Here is an 18,815-nt window from a genome sequence, read left to right as displayed (position 1 = left end):
GACAGAATCTTGATAAGTTCCTGCTTCACATGTCCCTAACTCTAAAAAAAATCCGATTCATCTGTCTCAGACATTGGTAAAAACCAAATCCACTTATTTCAGACTCTAGTATATCACTTGTGAGCTGGTAGTAGTGTCTGTGTCTGACTGAATCTTGATAAATTCTGACTTCCCATGTCTAAAACTCCAAAAAAAAATCTGATTCATCACTTTCAGACTTTGGTAAAAACCTAATTCATCTATTTCAGACACAAGTATACCACTTTTGAGCTAACTCTATGACTCTATGTCTATTATTCATTTATATGTTTCTGACTCTAAAATGAATCCGATTCATCTGTCTCAAAGTTTTGTTAAAACCTAATTCATCTATTTCAGACTATAGTATACCACTTGTGAGCTGGTAGTAGTATCTGTGTCTGACTGAATCTTGACAAATTCCCTTTATTTGTCTCAAACTCTAAAAAGAATCAAATTAATCTCTCTCAGACTTAGGCAAATAAAATAATTCATCTATTTCAGAGTCTTGTTTGACACTTGTAAGCTCGTAGTAGTGTCTATGTCTTACTGAATCTGGATTAATTCTCTTTAAATATACCTCAAGCTCTAAAATGAATGAAATTAATTCCAATCAAACTTTGGTAAAAAAAAACCTAATTCACCTATTTCAGACTCTAGTATACCACTTGTGAGCTGGTAGTAGTGTCTGTGTCTGACTGAATCTTGATAAATTCCCACTTCATATGTTTCTAATTCTATTGAAACCGATTCATCTCTCCGACTTTGGTAAAAACCTAATTAATATATTTCAGACTCTGGTAAACCGCTTGTGAGCTGGCAGTAGTGTCTGTGTCTGACTGACTCTTGAAGAATTCCCACTTCATGTGTCTCTAACTCTAAAAAGAATCCGATTCATCTTTCTCCGACTTTGGTTAAGACTTAAATCACCTATTTCAAACTCTACTATACCACTTGTGGGCTAGCAGTCGTGTCTGTTTCTACGTGTAAAGTTAGTCGTGTAAAGTTTCTACTTTAGTAGAAACTTAATTCACCTATTTCAGACCCTAATATACCAATTGTGTGCAGGTACTAGTGTCTGTGTCTAACTGATTCTTGATAAATTCATACTTGATATGTCCCTAACTCTAAAAAGAATCCGATTCATCTCTCTAAGACTTAGGTAAAAAAAAAACTAATTCATCTATTTTTATTTTCAGTCGCTATCCGCCATTCATGGCGAACACACCTAAACTCATTTAACCAGTGTTGTTTGTTCGTGTCGACTGGATGCTGGAAATTGATTTGTATTAGCCTGCTACAAACCTAATTTGGATAAAATCTAGCACTGTTTGAAGCTAGGGGGTGCTAAAAAAGCCCCCTTTGCGTGTAAGTCTTTGGCTTGTGTTACTTAGATTTACTAATTAATAGTTTATTATATTGTCTTGAAAAATCGGATATTTTGCAGTTGCTAAGTTTCAGAGCTATCGCTGTGGCCAGCAAACGTCAGGTCCAGCAAAATTTACCAAAGGCAGCGACATGGCAGTTTTTGGCTTGCAGTCCGAAATAAGTGATATCGATGAAATCGTACAGTATCCGGCTGGAAGATACATAAGCAGTAATGAAGCTGTTTGGCGAAATCTTTAATTTCCGATACATGAGCAAAGTCCAGCTGTTGTTCACTTAGCGGTACATTAACAGAATGGACAACAAGTTTATTTTTCGGAATCCAACGTGCAACAAAGAGCTCTGAATCCACCGGATACAACGTTAACTGCTTTCTTTTCGTTATTTCAAAATGATTCTTTTGCAATAAAACATAAAAACAAAAATTATATCTATCAAAATAATTGTTTTATTTCAACTGGTCTAACATTATATCTTTTTTCCCTACTGTTTTTTATTAATGTTTAACCTCGTTTTAATATAATAGCTAAAGAAATATTGCTTCTATCAAAATAACTGTTTTATTACAGTTGGTATATTATTTAAAACTTATTTTCTATGTTTTATCAATGGTCAACGTTGTTTTAATTTTTTTTTAATGTTCAGCTAAGAACAATTGTCATATTCAATTTTGGCATTTATAACGGAAACTGGGAAAGTGGAAATATGACATCAAAATAGAAATTGCCAGTTCTTTACGCTAAAATTTGACTCTGTCACAACTCTACTTTTTAAAACAATAAAAAAAACTTTAGCGTAAAGAGCGAGGCGTTGCAGAGGGGACAGCCCCTTTCATATACGGAATAATTTCTGTTCGTTTGAAGTTTTAATGTCGCTCCTTACTTGCAGTTAAAAAACTTGTTTTTGTTTAATTTCTGAACGTTTTTGAATTAATACATGTTTAGATTTTGGCTCACCGCACATGAATAATTAAAACAAAATTGGCATGTCAATTTCTTTCTGCTAAATGACTTTCTCATAGTTTTGATCGGACGATTTTGATTAAAAAAGGGGATAGAGAAGGAGGCCTAGTTGACCTCTGAGTTTTTGGTTACTTAAAAATGCAACTAGATTGTTTTATTTTTTGAATGAACGTTTTTGTTAGTAATAAACATACATACCTTACGAATTAACTTACGTGACGAAATTCTACAATTGTATATTTTTATTACGTATATGAGGGGGTTCGCCCCCTCGTCAATACCTTGCTCTAACCAAATCTTGAATTTTATCCTAAATCTTTAAGAATGACACCTGAATCACAAAGGCCGTAGAATAAATAGTTGAAGTTACTAAATACTTTAGCGTAAAGATTACTAAAATACTTTAGCGTAAAGAGCAGGGTAGAGTGGAGGAGACGAACCCCCTTGTATACGTAATATTTTATGTTTGTTTTAAGTTTTAAGGCTAATCATTACTTCCAGGTGAGAAAAATATTTATTTTCTCATTGTTTTGTTTTAAATAATGCTAGAAAATCCTGCGCCCCTTCATGGAAATTATCTTCCCTCATGATAAATTCCTCCATGGAAAGATCCTCCCACAACCCCCCCCCCCCTCAAACGCGAAAAAATCCCCCCGAAAACGTCTGTACACTTCATAATAACCATTATTATCATATATATATATATATATATATATATATATATATATATATATATATATATATATATATATATATATATATATATATATATATATATATATATATATATATATATATATATATATATATATATATATAAATAAGTTCTTTGTTTGTTGCCTGACGTCATGTTTGTGTGTCGACTGACGTCAAGTTTGTCGACTGACGTCATTATAACGATTGAGCTGTATGTCGTCATGAAGTTGTTTGTCGACTGACGTCATGTTTGTTATTACAAGGCTTAGTATATGACGTCATTATAAGTATATAAGAAGAGCGTTCAAAGAGAAATTTTTAATTTTAAAATGACAGAAGAACCTACAATGGCAACAGCCGAGGAAGCTGCTCAAAGGGTCTATGCCAAAAGGCTTGCGGCTAACAGAGAAAGTATGAAAAGAAAGCGTGCCGAGGAATCACAACAACAGCGTGAAAACAGGCTTGCGGCTGATAGAGAAAGTAAGAAAAGAAAGCGTTCCGAGGAACCACAACAACAGCGTGAAAACAGTCTTGCGTCTCAAAGAGAAATCACCAAGAGAAAGCGTGCCGAGGAATCACAAGAGCAACCTAAAAATTTTCGCCTGGCATTCAGGTACAGCCCAGTCGATGATTACAGCTTGAGTAAATGTGTTCAAATCGGGACTATGTCTAAAATTTGTCCCTATCGCAAGGCCTTGAAATTTAATGGTGAAACAATGGGAATGTGTTGCGCCTCAGGAAAAGTTAAACTTTCTCAACTGGCTGCACCACCAGAGCCACTGAAGACTTTGCTTACTGGAACTACGTCAGAATCTAAGCATTTTTTATCAAAGATCAGAAAATATAACTCATGTTTCCAAATGACGTCGTTTAGTGCCCAAATCGAAAATCAAGATCAATTTATGCCTACTTTCAAAGTAAAAGGGCAAATTTATCATAGAGCAGGGTCCCTTCTACCATTCTCAGGCAAGAATCATAAATTTTTACAACTGTACTTCATCAGTGATAGAAATTCGGAATTGAATGCACGTTGTGAAATTTCTCCCGACGTTGAAAGGACTATCGTTTCCCAATTGCAACATCTTTTCCACGAAAATAATTTAGTGCGTCTGTTCAAAACAGCCATCGATTTGATGCCTACTGATACGCATAAAATTATTATTTCCACTGACAAAACGCCTCCTGGCCAACATGTGCGTAAATACAATGCTCCAACTATCGACGAAGTGGCATTGCAGAAACTCATCGATGCTACGATGCCCTACAATATCCTATCATTTTTTGGGATGGAACCGACGGCTATGACTTTAATAATAAATTGCAAGATCCATCCACTAACAAACAAACGGATAAGAAATGCAGCGCAATGCATTATTATTCCAATAGACTAATGATTCGGCAGGATGAAGAAAATTATATTTTAAAATGCCGTGAATTGTTTCACCAATGCGTCGTTGATATGTATGCTAAAATTGAATCAGAATGTTTGCTATATATCCGCCTGAATCAGACCAAGCTCCGCTCTGAACAATAAATTCTTTTGCGAGATGCAGTTGTAAATGACGGTAATACCACAAACGTTGGAAGATTAACGATTTTACCTTCGTCACATGCTGGCAGTCCCCGTCATATGCATGAATATGCTCAAGATGCTATTGCGTATGTTCGTCTCTATGGTCGTCCAGATTTATTTATTACATTTACATGTAATCAATCTTGGGACGAGATACGGCAGCTTTTACTTCAAGGACAATCAGCGGTTCAAGACATGACATTACGGCCCGTGTCTTCCGGCAAAAGTTGAAATCACTGATAAACTACATAGCAAAACTTAAAGTGTTTGGGTCAGTGCGATGCTGGATGTACTTAGTGGAATGGCAAAAACGAGGATTGCCACATGTACATATTTTAATCTGGCTAGATGATAAAATTACTTGTAAAGAAATTTACGATGTGATTTCCGCTGAAATTCCTGATGAAAATGTCGATAAGGGCTTATATGATATTGTTGTAAAAAATATTATACATGGACCTTGCGGTGCACTGAACGAAAATTCACCATGCATGGCCAAAGGAAGGTGCACAAAGCAATATCCTCGACTTTTAGTACCCAACACAATTACTGGCAATGATGGTTACCCACAATATAGAAGAAGATCTACTGAAGATGGCGGTAAAACAGCAATAATAAAGAAGCATAACGGTACTACCATCGAAGTAGATAATCAGTGGGTTGTTCCATATTCACCTTTATTGTCAAAAACATTTAATGCACACATAAACGTTGAATACTGCAACTCTGTAAAGACAATCAAATACTTATGTAAATACGTCACCAAAGGCAGTGACATGGCAGTTTTTGGCTTGTAGTCCGAAATCAGTGATATCGATGAAATCGTACAATATCAGGCTGGAAGATACATTAGTAGTAATGAAGCTGTTTGGCGAATTCTTTCATTTCCGATACATGAACGAAGTCCACCTGTTGTTCACTTAGCGGTACATTTACAGAATGGACAACGTGTTTATTTTTGGAATCCAACGTGCGACAAAGAGCCCTGAATCCACCGGATACAACGTTAATTACTTTCTTTTCGTTATGTCAAAATGATTCTTTTGCAAAAAACTTCTGTATACTGAAGTGCCTTCGTATTACACGTGGAATACTAAAAATAAATTATTTGAACGTCGAAAACAGGGTAAGTCAGTCGACGGCCAACCTACCATCTTCAAAGATACCACGATAGGAAGACTACACCATTCACCCCAATCAACATGAAATTCTTCTTTCTCCGCCTGCTTTTGAAGAATGTACCCGGCCCGGCGTCTTTGAGTATTTGAGAACTGTAAACGGTATTATACACAACACTTACCGTAGTGCATGCCAAGCTCTGAATTTATTGGAGAATAACCAACACTGGAATAACTGCATCAATGACGCGTGCGAAACGTCAACTCCAAGTCAAATTTGTGCATTGTTTAGAATTATACTAACAGCTTGCTCTCCTTCAGCCCCTACAGAGTTATGGGAAAAATATAAATCGAAAATGGCCGAGGATATCCTCCATCGAAAATGGCTAGAGACGTCAGATATGACTTTTGATTTTACATCAGAAATTTATAACTACACTTTAGTTATTATTGAAGATTTGTGCGTATGTATGGCAAACAAACCTCTTCAGGGTTTGAGAATGCCTTCACCTAACCGTAACGCTGCTGTTTCAACATGTGTAGAATTGGATCGTAAACAAAGTTACAGCACGAGTGATCTATTGTCGTATGTACAAAATAACATTTCTAAGTTAACATCGGAGCAAAAGGATATTTATGATACGATAATGCATTGTGTCGATAACTACGTCGGAGAAATTTTCTTTTTGGATGCGCCAGGAGGTACTGGTAAAACGTTTGTGATTAAACTGATTCTGGCATCAATTCGATCAAAAATTGATATAGCGTTGGCAACTGCGTCGTCCGCAATAGCCGCAACGTTGCTGCCTGGTGGAAGAACTGCTCATTCCGCTTTGAAATTGCCTCTGAATTTTCATTCTACAGAAACTCCCACGTGCAATATTTCCAAATCATCTGGGATGGGTAGAGTATTGCAGCAATGCAAACTTATTATTTGGGACGAGTGCAAAATAGCACACAAAAAATCGCTCAAGGCTCTGGATGAATCTTTGAGAGATTTGCGAGGGAATTCGAAACCCTTTGGCAGCACATTAATATCGCTTGCGGGAGATTTCAGGCAAACATTGCCTATAATACCTAGATAAACCCCTGCAGACGAAATGAATGCTTGCCTGAAAATTTCTAATTTATGGTCACACGTAAAGACATTAAAATTAACTACAAATATGCGTGTCCGATTGCAAAACGATGACTCTGGTCAAACATTTTCAGATCAATTGCTGGCAATTGGAAACGGAAAGCTCCCAGTAGACTCAATTTCAGGACGTATACAACTGCCTGCTGAATTCTGTAATTTAGTGACGTCCAAAAATGAATTGGTTGAAAAAGTATTTTCGAATATTCTAACCAATTATAAAAATCATAAATGGCTAAGTGAACGAGCGATTCTGGCACCCAGGAATAAAGACGTCCACGAAATCAACAATACTGTTTTGACCAAGATTCGAGACCAGGCAGTCCTTTACAAGTCAGTCGACACAGTTCTGGAGCCAAATGAGGCGGTTAATTATCCATCTGAATTTTTAAATTCCCTGGATCTCTCAGGGTTTCCACAACACGTGCTACAACTAAAAATAGGGGTACCAATAATATTGTTACGAAATATCAATCCACCAAAGCTTTTCTTTATTTGTCTTAAATCTTTGATAAATCTGGAGTAATGATATACACTATATTTCTTTTAGAGTTTTAGAATTTGACGTATTTTCACTTTAGTTTAACCTTTTTTTTCCGATTTCTTATTATTTTAGATATGGGCAATTTATTTGCCCAATCTACTAGTGACGCTTTATTGGAAATTTATTTCCAATAAATTTTACAAGGTATCTATAATTATCCGTGGATGAGTCTATTTTGGAAAGAGTGAAAAAATTCCACTTAAGACTTTAAATCTCTCTGGCAACGGAAACCCAGTAAAAATTAAATTATTTCACAAGCTGGGTGACTATACCGAGATCGGGTTGCATGTCGTCAAATTCCTTGCGATGGTAGGATTTGAACCACACTACCTTTGCATTTGGCACAAGGTCTGATCCACTTTACCATCACAAGGTACCTATAATTATGTACAATCTAGTATACGATATTTCATGTTATTATTACCAACCCGCCTCAGGTGGCTTGGTGCTGTGGTGAGTAGTTAGTACTTACTTATACAACTAAGAAAAGCTATAGGTTTTATCCTATTTCTTATTATCTTCAAAAAAACGTGTCTTGTCAAGTATTAGGCTACTATATATCACATTAAACATGACTATTTGACTCTCCTTTGGGTAAGGAGAATCAAAGTTTAAGTCAATCTGTTGTAATTAGTTTCACATCAAATAAGGTTTATAAAGTTATCAAGGTTGTAGAGATAGCTGATGTAAACTTAGTAAAGAACAACCAACAGACTATAGTAACTGAAAACTAACATAAAACAATATCTTTTGAATAAAACACCAGCATCTATTAACTAGTTGCTTCTCAGGGGTATAGTGTTATCATTTATCATGGTTGCATGATAGCTGTAGCCCAGTTAAAAGAAGTTATATGCATGATAATAAAACGAAAGCATCCTTTCAAGAGTTATGTATTAAAAATGATAATGGAGAATGAAAATGGCATATTTATGCTACAGAAAATATGCTCATAAATATGATGTCATTCATATGAATTTCTTTTCCAAAATTAGGGCTTTTAAAAAAAAATTTCAAACTTGTAGCCTACCAAGATATTTTTTTTCAGGTCAGAATGTCTCAGGACATCAATCCCCCCTCCCAAAAAAAAAATTAGGAGCTGTTTTTGAGAAAAAATATGCATATATACACAATTATTGCTTGTTTAAAGATATATATATATATATATATATATATATATATATATATATATATATATATATATATATATATCTTATATATCTATATATATAAAAATAAGTTGTCTGTGGATCTGTGGATCAGGTGACGTCATGTTTCGGCTGACGTCATGAAATTAGTTGCCATCATTTTTGCTTTGAAGGTGACGTCATTCAAGTTATATAAGACATATGTTCGCGTAGAATTCTATTAATGTTTAAGTTTACAATGACTGATGAAGATGCTCAAAGAGTCTATGCCAAAAAACTTGCTGCTGATAGAGAAAGTCAGAAAAGAAAGCGTGCCGAGGAACTACCAGAGCAACGCAAAAGCAGACTTGCTGCTAAAAGAGAAAGTGAAAAAAGAAGGCGTGCCGAGGAATCAAAAGACCAGCAGGGAAACAGGCTTGAGGCTGATAGAGAAAGAAAGAACAGAAAGCATGCCGAGGAACTACCAGAGCAACGCAGAAGCAGACTTGCTGCTAAAAGAGAAAGTGAAAAAAGAAGGCGTGCCGAGGAATCAAAAGACCAGCAGGGAAATAGGCTTGAGGCTGATAGAGAAAGAAAGAACAGAAAGCATGCCGAGGAACTACCAGAGCAACGCAGAAGCAGACTTGCTGCTAAAAGAGAAAGTGAAAAAAGAAGGCGTGCCGAGGAATCAAAAGACCAGCAGGGAAACAGGCTTGCTGCTGATAGAGAAAGAAAGAACAGAAAGCATGCCGAGGAACTACCAGAGCAACGCAGAAGCAGACTTGCTGCTAAAAGAGAAAGTGAAAAAAGAAGGCGTGCCGAGGAATCAAAAGACCAGCAGGGAAACAGGCTTGCTGCTGATAGAGAAAGTAAGAAAAGAAAGCGTGCCGAGGAATCAGAGCAATCTGAAAGTTATCGCCTGGCATTCAGGTACAACCCAGTCGATGATTATAGCTTGAGTAGATGTGTTCAAATCGGGACAATGTCTAAAATTTGTCCCTATTGCAAGGCCTTGAAATTCAATGGTGAAACAATGGGAATGTGTTGCGCCTCAGGAAAAGTTAAACTTCCTCTATTGGCTGCACCACCAGAGCCATTGAAGACTTTCCTTACTGGAACTACGTCAGAATCTAAGCGTTTTTTGTCAAAAATCAGACAATACAACTAATGTTTCCAAATGACGTCGTTTGGAGCCCAAATCGAAAATCCAGATCAATTTATGTCTACTTTCAAAGTAAAAGGGCAAATTTATCATAAAGCAGGGTCCCTTCTACCATTCTCAGGCGAGATTCATAAATTTTTACAATTGTACTTCATCAGTGATAGAAATTCTGAATTGAATGCACGTTGCAAAATTTCTCCCAACGTTGAAAGGACAATCGTTTCCCAATTGCTACATCTTTTCCACGAAAATAATAATTTAGTGCGTCTGTTCAAAACAGCCATCGATTTGATGCCTACTGATACTCATAAAATTGTTATTTCCGCTGACAAAACGCCTCCTGGCCAACATGTGCGTAGATACAATGCTCCGACTATCGACGAAGTGGCAATCGTTATGGTCGGTGATCAGTTTTTACCTCGAGATATTATTCTACATAAGCGAAACGCTCAGTTGTTAAGAATTGCTGAAACTCATCGATGCTACGATGCCCTACAATATCCTATCATTTTTTGGGATGGAGCCGACGGCTATCACTTTAATATTAAATTGATGAATCCAGCCACTAACAAAGAAATGAATAAGAAATGCAGTGCAATGCATTATTATTCCTATAGACTAATGATTCGGCAGGATGAAGAAAATTATATTTTAAAATGCCGTGAATTGTTTCACCAATTTGTCGTGGATATGTATGCTAAAATTGAATCAAAACGTTTGCTATATATCCGCCTGAATCAGACCAAGCTCCGCTCTGAACAATACATTCATTTGCGAGATGCAGTTATAAATGACGGTAATACCACAAACGTTGGAAGATTAACAATTTTACCTTCGTCATATGCTGGCAGTCCCCGTCATATGCATGAATATGCTCAAGATGCTATTGCGTATGTTCGTCTCTATGGTCGTCCAGATTTATTTATTACATTTACATGTAATCAATCTTGGGACGAGATACTGCAGCTTTTACTTCAAGGACAATCGGCGGTTCATAGGCATGACATTACGGCACGTGTCTTCCGGCAAAAGTTGAAATCACTGATAAACTACCTTGTAAAACATGAAGTGTTTGGGTCAGTGCGATGCTGGATGTACTCAGTGGAATGGCAAAAACGAGGTTTGCCACTAGCACATATACTAATCTGGCTACATAAAAAAATTACTTCAAACGAAATTGATTATGTGATTTCCGCTGAAATACCTGATAAAAATGTCGATAAGGGGTTACATGATATTATTGTAAAAAATATGATACATGGACCTTGCGGTGCACTGAACGAAAATTCACCATGCATGGCCAAAGGAAGGTGCACAAAGCAATATCCTCGACTTTTAGTACCCAAAACAATTACTGGCAATGATGGTTACCCACAATATAGAAGAAGATCTACTGAAGATGGCGGTAAAACAGCAATAATAAAGAAGCGTAACGGTACCACCATCGAAGTAGATAACCAGTGGGTTGTTTCATATTCCCCTTTATTATCAAAAACATTTAATGCACACATAAACGTTGAATACTGTAACTCCGTAAAGGCAATCAAATACATATGTAAATACGTCAACAAAGGCAGTGACATGGCAGTTTTTGGCTTGCAGTCCGAAATCAAAGATTTCGATGAAATCGTAGAATATCAGGCTGGAAGATACATAAGCAGTAATGAAGGTGTTTGGCGAATTCTTTCATTTCCGATACATGAACGTAGTCCAGCTGTCGTTCACTTAGCGGTACATTTACAGAATGGTCAACGTGTTTATTTCACGGAAACCAACGTGCAACAAAGAGTCCTGAATCCACCGGATACAACATTAACAGCTTTTTTTTCGCTTTGCAAAAATGATTCTTTTGCAAAAAAACTGCTGTATACTGAAGTGCCTTCGTATTACACGTGGAATACTAAAAATAAAGTATTTGAACGTCGAAAACAGGGTAAGTCAGTCGACGGCCAACCTACCATCTTCAAAGATACCACGATAGGAAGACTCTACACCGTTCACCCCAATCAACATGAATGCTTCTTTCTACGCCTGCTTTTGGTGAATGTACCCGGTCCGACATCCTTTAAGTATTTGAGGACTGTAAATGGTACTATACATGACACTTACCGTAGTGCATGCCAAGCTCTGAATTTATTGGAGAATGACCAACACTGGGATAACTGCATCAATGACGCGTGCGAAACGTCAACCCAAGTCAAATTCGTGCATTGTTTGGCATCATTTTAACAACTTGCTCTCCATCAGCTCCTACAGATTTATGGGAAAAATATAAGTCAAAAATGTCCGAAGATATACTTCATCGAAAACAGTTAGAGACGTCAGACATGACTTTTGATTTTACATCAGAAATTTATAACTACACTTTAGTTGTTATAGAAGATTTGTGCATAAGTATGGCAAACAAACCTCTTCAGGATTTGGGAATGCCTTCACCTAACCGTATCGCTGCTGTTTCGACATGTGTAGAATTGGATCGTGAACAAAGTTACAGTACGAGTGATCTATTGTCGTATGTACAAAATAACATTTCCAAGTTAACGTCGGAACAAAAAGACATTTATGATACGATAATGCATTGTGTCGATAACAACGTTGGAGAAATTTTCTTTTTGGATGCGCCAGGAGGTACTGGTAAAACGTTTGTGATAAAACTGATTCTGGCATCAATTCGATCTAAAAATGATATAGCGTTGGCAATTGCGTCGTCCGGAATAGCCGCAACATTGCTGCCTGGTGGAAGAACTGCTCATTCCGCTTTGAAATTGCCTCTGAACTTGCATTCTACAGAAACTCCCACGTGCAATATTTCCAAATCATCTGGGATGGGTAAAGTATTGCAGCAATGCAAACTTATTATTTGGGATGAGTGCACAATGGCACACAAAAAATCGCTCGAGGCTCTGGATCAATGCTTGAAAGATTTGCGAGGGAAGTCGAAACCCTTTGGCAGCACCTTAATATTGCTTGCGGGAGATTTCAGGCAAACATTACTTATAATACCTAGATCAACTCCTGCAGACGAAATGAATGCTTGCCTGAAAAATTCTAATTTATGGGCACACGTAAAAACATTAAAATTAACTACAAATATGCGTGTCCGATTGCAAAACGATGACTCTGGTCAAACATTTTCAGATCAATTGCTGGCAATGGGAAACGGAAAGCTCCCAGTAGACTCAATTTCAGGACGTATACAACTACCTGCTGATTTCTGTAATTTAGTGACGTCCAAAAATGAATTGATTGAAAAAGTATTTCCGAATATTCTAAAAAATTATAAAAATAATAAATGGCTAAGTGAAAGAGCGATTCTCGCACCCAAAAATATAGACGTCCACGAAATCAACAATATTATTTTGACCAAGATTCAAGACCAGGCAGTCCTTTACAAGTCAGTCGACACAGTTTTGGAACCAAATGAAGCGGTTAATTATCCATCTGAATTTTTAAATTCCATAGATCTTTCAGGGTTTCCACCACACGTGCTACAACTAAAAATAGGCGTACCAATAATACTTTTAAGAAATATAAACCCACCAAAGCTTTGCAATGGCACTCGACTTGCCGTAAAAAAAAACAATGGAAAACCTAATAGAGGCCACAATCCTGACAGGGCCTTTTGAGGGTGAGGCTGTTCTTATTCCTCGCATTCCCATGATTCCAACAGATCTGCCTTTTCAATTTAAAAGATTGCAATTCCCAATTCGATTAGCATTTGCAATCACCATTAACAAAGCTCAAGGTCAATCATTAGAAAAATGTGGTATTGATCTTAATACTGATTGTTTTTCCCATGGACAATTGTACGTTGCATGTTCGAGGGTCGGTAAACCTGACAATCTATTTATATGCAGCGAGAATTGGACAGCGAAGAATGTTGTATATTCGCAAGTTTTACGCAGTTAATTTGTATTTCGGAACCAAATGAAGCGGTTAATTATCCATCTGAATTTTTAAATTCCATAGATCCTTCAGGGTGTCCACCACACCTGCTACAACTAAAAATAGGCGTACCAATAATACTTTTAAGAAATATCAACCCACCAAAGCTTTGCAATGGCACGCGACTTGCCGTAAAAAAAAACAATGGAAAACCTAATAGATGCCACAATCTTGACAGGGCCTTATGAGGGTGAGGCTGTTCTTATTCCTCGCATTCCCATGATTCCAACGGATCTGCTTTTTCAATTTAAAAGATTGCAATTCCCAATTCGATTAGCATTTGCAACCACCATCAACAAAGCTCAAGGGCAATCACTAGAAAAATGCGGTATAGATCTTAATACAGATTGCTTTACCAATGTACAATTATATGTTGCATCTTTGAGGGTCGGTAAACCTGACAATCTATTTATACGCACAGACAATGGGACAGCGAAGACTGTTGTATATTCACAAGTTTTACGTAGTTAATTTGTATTGTATCTATCTATCTATCTATCTATATAAAAACGAGTTGTGTGCATGCATGTTTGTTTGTTTGTAAAAAGAGCGTTTGCATATGCCGTCATTATTAGTACATACGGCTTTGTATATGGACAGACAATGGGAAAGCCAAGAATGTTGTATATTCGCAATTTTTACGTAGTTTGAAACACATATATAAATCTATCTATATTCACAGGTGGGACACAGGGACACAACTACAATGGCGCGTAACTAATATGGCGCGTAACTAATATGGCGCGTAACGACTTACGCACGCAGGGGGGCTTGGGGGGGCGCGAAGCGCCCCACCAACTAGGTGTTGGGGTGGCGCGAAGCGCCACCCCAACAGCTAGTATATATATATATATATATATATATATATATATATATATATATATATATATATATATATATATATATATATATATATATATATATATATATATATATATATACATATATATATAAGCTCCAATCTACAAAAACGAAGACTTTTAATTTTTTGCCAGGAAAAATGTCACTGATACATGTTTAGTTGTTTTTTCCCAGGGGTGATCATAGGGGTGATATATATATATATATATATATATATATATATATATATATATATATATATATATATATATATATATATATATATATATATATATATATATATATATATATATATATATATATATATATATATATATATATATATATATATATGTGTATATATATACATATATATATATATATATATATATATATATATATATATATATATATATATATATATATATATAAATAAGTTGTCTGTGTGTGTGTGTGTGTCTGTCGAGTGACGTCATGTTTGTGTTTCGACTAAAGTCATGTTTTCGACTGACGAAATTACAGACCGGGACATCGGGACACAAATGACGACCGGGACACCGGCACATAGGGAATATAAATGACGACCGGGACACTCAAAGAGAAAGCGACCGGGACACAAGGAATGTTCGATTAGCATTCACCATCAACAAAGCACCGGGACACAAATGACGACCGGGACACAGGGAGTATAAATAACGACCAGGACGTAAGTAAAAAAAAAACTAAAAAAACTAAAAAAAAAGGTAAAAACTACAGAAAAACTAAAAAGAAAAAAAAACTAAAAACTAATAAAAAAAAACTAAAAAAGCTAAAAAACTAAAAAAAAATAAAAAAGAAAAAAAATAAAAAAATGAAAAAAAAAGAAAAATAAAGGAGAAAAACAAAACTAAAAAAAATAAAAAAAACTAAAAAGAAAAAAGAAAAAAAACTAAAAAAAAACTAAAAAAAAGTAAAAACCAAAAAAAAACTAAAAAGAAAAAAAGGGGAAAAATACAAAAATTTATTTCATCATATACCATTTCTAAAACGAATGTATATACAGACCGGGACACCGGGATACAAAAGACGACCGGGACACAGGGAATATAAATAACGACCGGGACACAGGGACACAACTACAACGGGGACGCCGGGGGGCACAGGGGGATATATAAATGACGACGGGGACACAGGGAATGTTCGATTAGCAATCACCATCAACAAAGCTCAATGGCAATCATTAGAATCATGAGGTATAACTAAAAAAACTAAAAAAAAGGTAAAAAACCGGGACACCGGGACACAAATGACGACCGGGACACAAGGAATATAAATGACGTCCGGGAACCTCAAAGGGAAATCACAGACTGGGACACCGGGACACAAATGACGACCGGGACACAGAGAATATAAATGACGACCGGGAAACAGGGACACAACTACAACGGGGACGCCGGGGGGCACAGGGGGATATATAAATGACGACGGCGACAAAGGGAATCGTCGATTAGCAATCACCATCAACAAATCTCAAGGGCAATCATTAGAATCATGAGGTATAGATCTGAATACGGATTGTTTTCCCATGGACCATTATATGTTGCATGTTCAAGAGTCGGTAAACCTGACAATCTATTTATATGCACAGACAATGGGACAGCAAAGAATGTTGTATATTCGCAAGTTTTACGTAGTTAAAAACATATATATATATATATATATATATATATATATATATATATATATATATATATATATATATATATATATATATATATATATATATATATATATATATATATATATATATATATATATATATATATATATATATATATATATATATATATATATTCACAGGTGGGACATAGGGACACAACTACAATGGCGCATAACTAATATGGCGCGTAACGACTTACGCGCGCGGGGGGCTTGGGGGGCGCGAAGCGTCCCCACCAACTAGGTGTTGGGGTGGCGCGAAGCGCCAACCCAACAGCTAGTATATATATATATATATATATATATATATATATATATATATATATATATATATATATATATATATATATATATATATTTATGTATATATATATATATATATATATATATATACATATATAAATAAGTTGTCTGTGTGTGTGTCGAGTGACGTCATTTTTGTGTGTCGACTGACGTCATTATAAGGATTGAGCTGTATGCGTGATGAAGTTGTTTGTCGACTGACGTCATGTTTGTCAACTGATGAAATTACATACCGGGACACAAATGACGACCCTGACACAGGGAATATAAATGACGACCGGGAACCTCAAAGAGGAATTACAGACTGGGACACCCGGACACAAATCACGACCGGGACTCAGGGAATATAAATGGCAACTGGGACACAGGGACACAACTACAACGGGGACGCCGGGGGCACAGGCAGGATATATAAATGACGACCGGGACACAGGGATTGTTCGAATAGAAATTGCAGACCGGGACACCAGGACACAAATGAAGACTAGGACACCGGGACACAGGGAATATAAATGACGACCGGGACACTCAAAGAGAAATAACAAACTGGGACACCGGGACACAAATGACGACCGGGATATATATATATATATATATATATATATATATATATATATATATATATATATATATATATATATATATATATATATATATATATATATATATATATATATATATATATATATATATATATAGCGCGAAGCGCCACCCCAACAGCTAGTATGTAATATATTACATATAAAGCTTTTCTAGCTTTAGAAAAGGATGGTTCCTGGAGAGAACTGACAAGCTTGGACTCCACAGAAATCATTATTCTTACGTCTTTATGTCTCAGCAATGCTTACTTTACTTTCAGGCATCAAACTTATAAAGAGATTTGGGGCATGCCAATGGGATCAGCCTTGGCACCAGTTCTCCGTGAGGTGTTTCTACAGCATATTGAAACTAATATCTTCAAGCAGGATTTCAAGGATCTCCAACTCTACATGAGATATGTAGACGATTGCTTAATAATTTGGAATGGGGCACAAGACAAATTGAGATCCTTTCTCAATATTTTTAACCAGCAGGACCCAGATATTAAGTTCACCATTGAACTTGAAAATAACCACAATTTACCCTTCTTAGATGTTCTCATTACAAAACGAGAAACTAGGTTGGACTAGCGTGTACAGAAAGCCAACTCATAGTGATAGATATCTGAGATATGACTCCTATAACCACCCTATAGTCAAAAAAATTCTGTAGTCTATTCTTTGGTTGATAGAGCATTTTTGGTGTGCTCCTCTGATTTTGAGCTGAAGGCTGAACTTGATTATATAAGAGATGTTCTGATAGGTAACGGATACTCCCAAAAAGTCATTGACAAGGTTATTTTCAGGAGAAAGATGAGTGGAATTACCAAGAATTTTGCTCCTAAGATTGAAGATGATACACCCTTTTTGTCATTACCTTATATCAAGGGCATTACTGACATTTTAAGCTCCAAACTCAGAAAGCTTGGCTTTAAGGTGTTTTTTCCCTCTGGAAGGATTATCTCCTCCTTCTTGAATAAAGGCAAGGACAAGATTACTTCAGATCCACCAGGGGTATATGAGATTCCTTGTAGCTGTGGTGATACCTATATAGGTCGTACCATGAGACCAGGGGTATATGAGATTCCTTGTAGCTGTGGTGATACCTATATAGGTCGTACCATGAGACCTCTACATCACCAATTAAAGGAACATGCTGATTCCATTGATGCCTGCCTTAAAAAGACAAAGCTAAAGGAGGAAGATAATTTTTCTGCATTGGCCCATCATATCTTAGAAAACCCTTCCCACTCCATTAAGTTTGACCAAGGCCAACTTATTGCTATTGTCTCACAACTCTTAAAGCAGAAAATCAGAGAAGCTATGGAAATTGCTAAAAAAAAAAAAATAGACCAGCCGTCAATAAAGACAATGGTGAGTTTCACATTAGCGAAATTTGGGAACCCGCCACCCATAAATTGAAAACTCACAAAAAACTCCACCCCTTTCCTAAAGGCCCAACCTCTTTAAGATCTACTAGGACAGCAGCCATCAATGCCTCTACCATGGCCTCTACCATCTGCAATTCGGGCCATGGTACAACATTAATTCCAGGTTCGGCTCATCATTAGTGTTGTTCTGTGTTCTTAGTTTTATTTATTCAGTGATTTTACTTTCTGGCAAGAAATTTGAATTTAACTTGATGATGACAGGCACAGGTCCTGTCGAAATTATCGTTAGAAAAATCAATCACCTGACATCCATAGCTTAGGCAAGCTTATTACCATCTA

The sequence above is a fragment of the Artemia franciscana genome, chromosome 15, assembly GCF_032884065.1.
Source record: "Artemia franciscana chromosome 15, ASM3288406v1, whole genome shotgun sequence".
Lineage (NCBI taxonomy): Eukaryota > Metazoa > Arthropoda > Branchiopoda > Anostraca > Artemiidae > Artemia > Artemia franciscana.
This window is presented reverse-complemented; position numbering follows the sequence as displayed.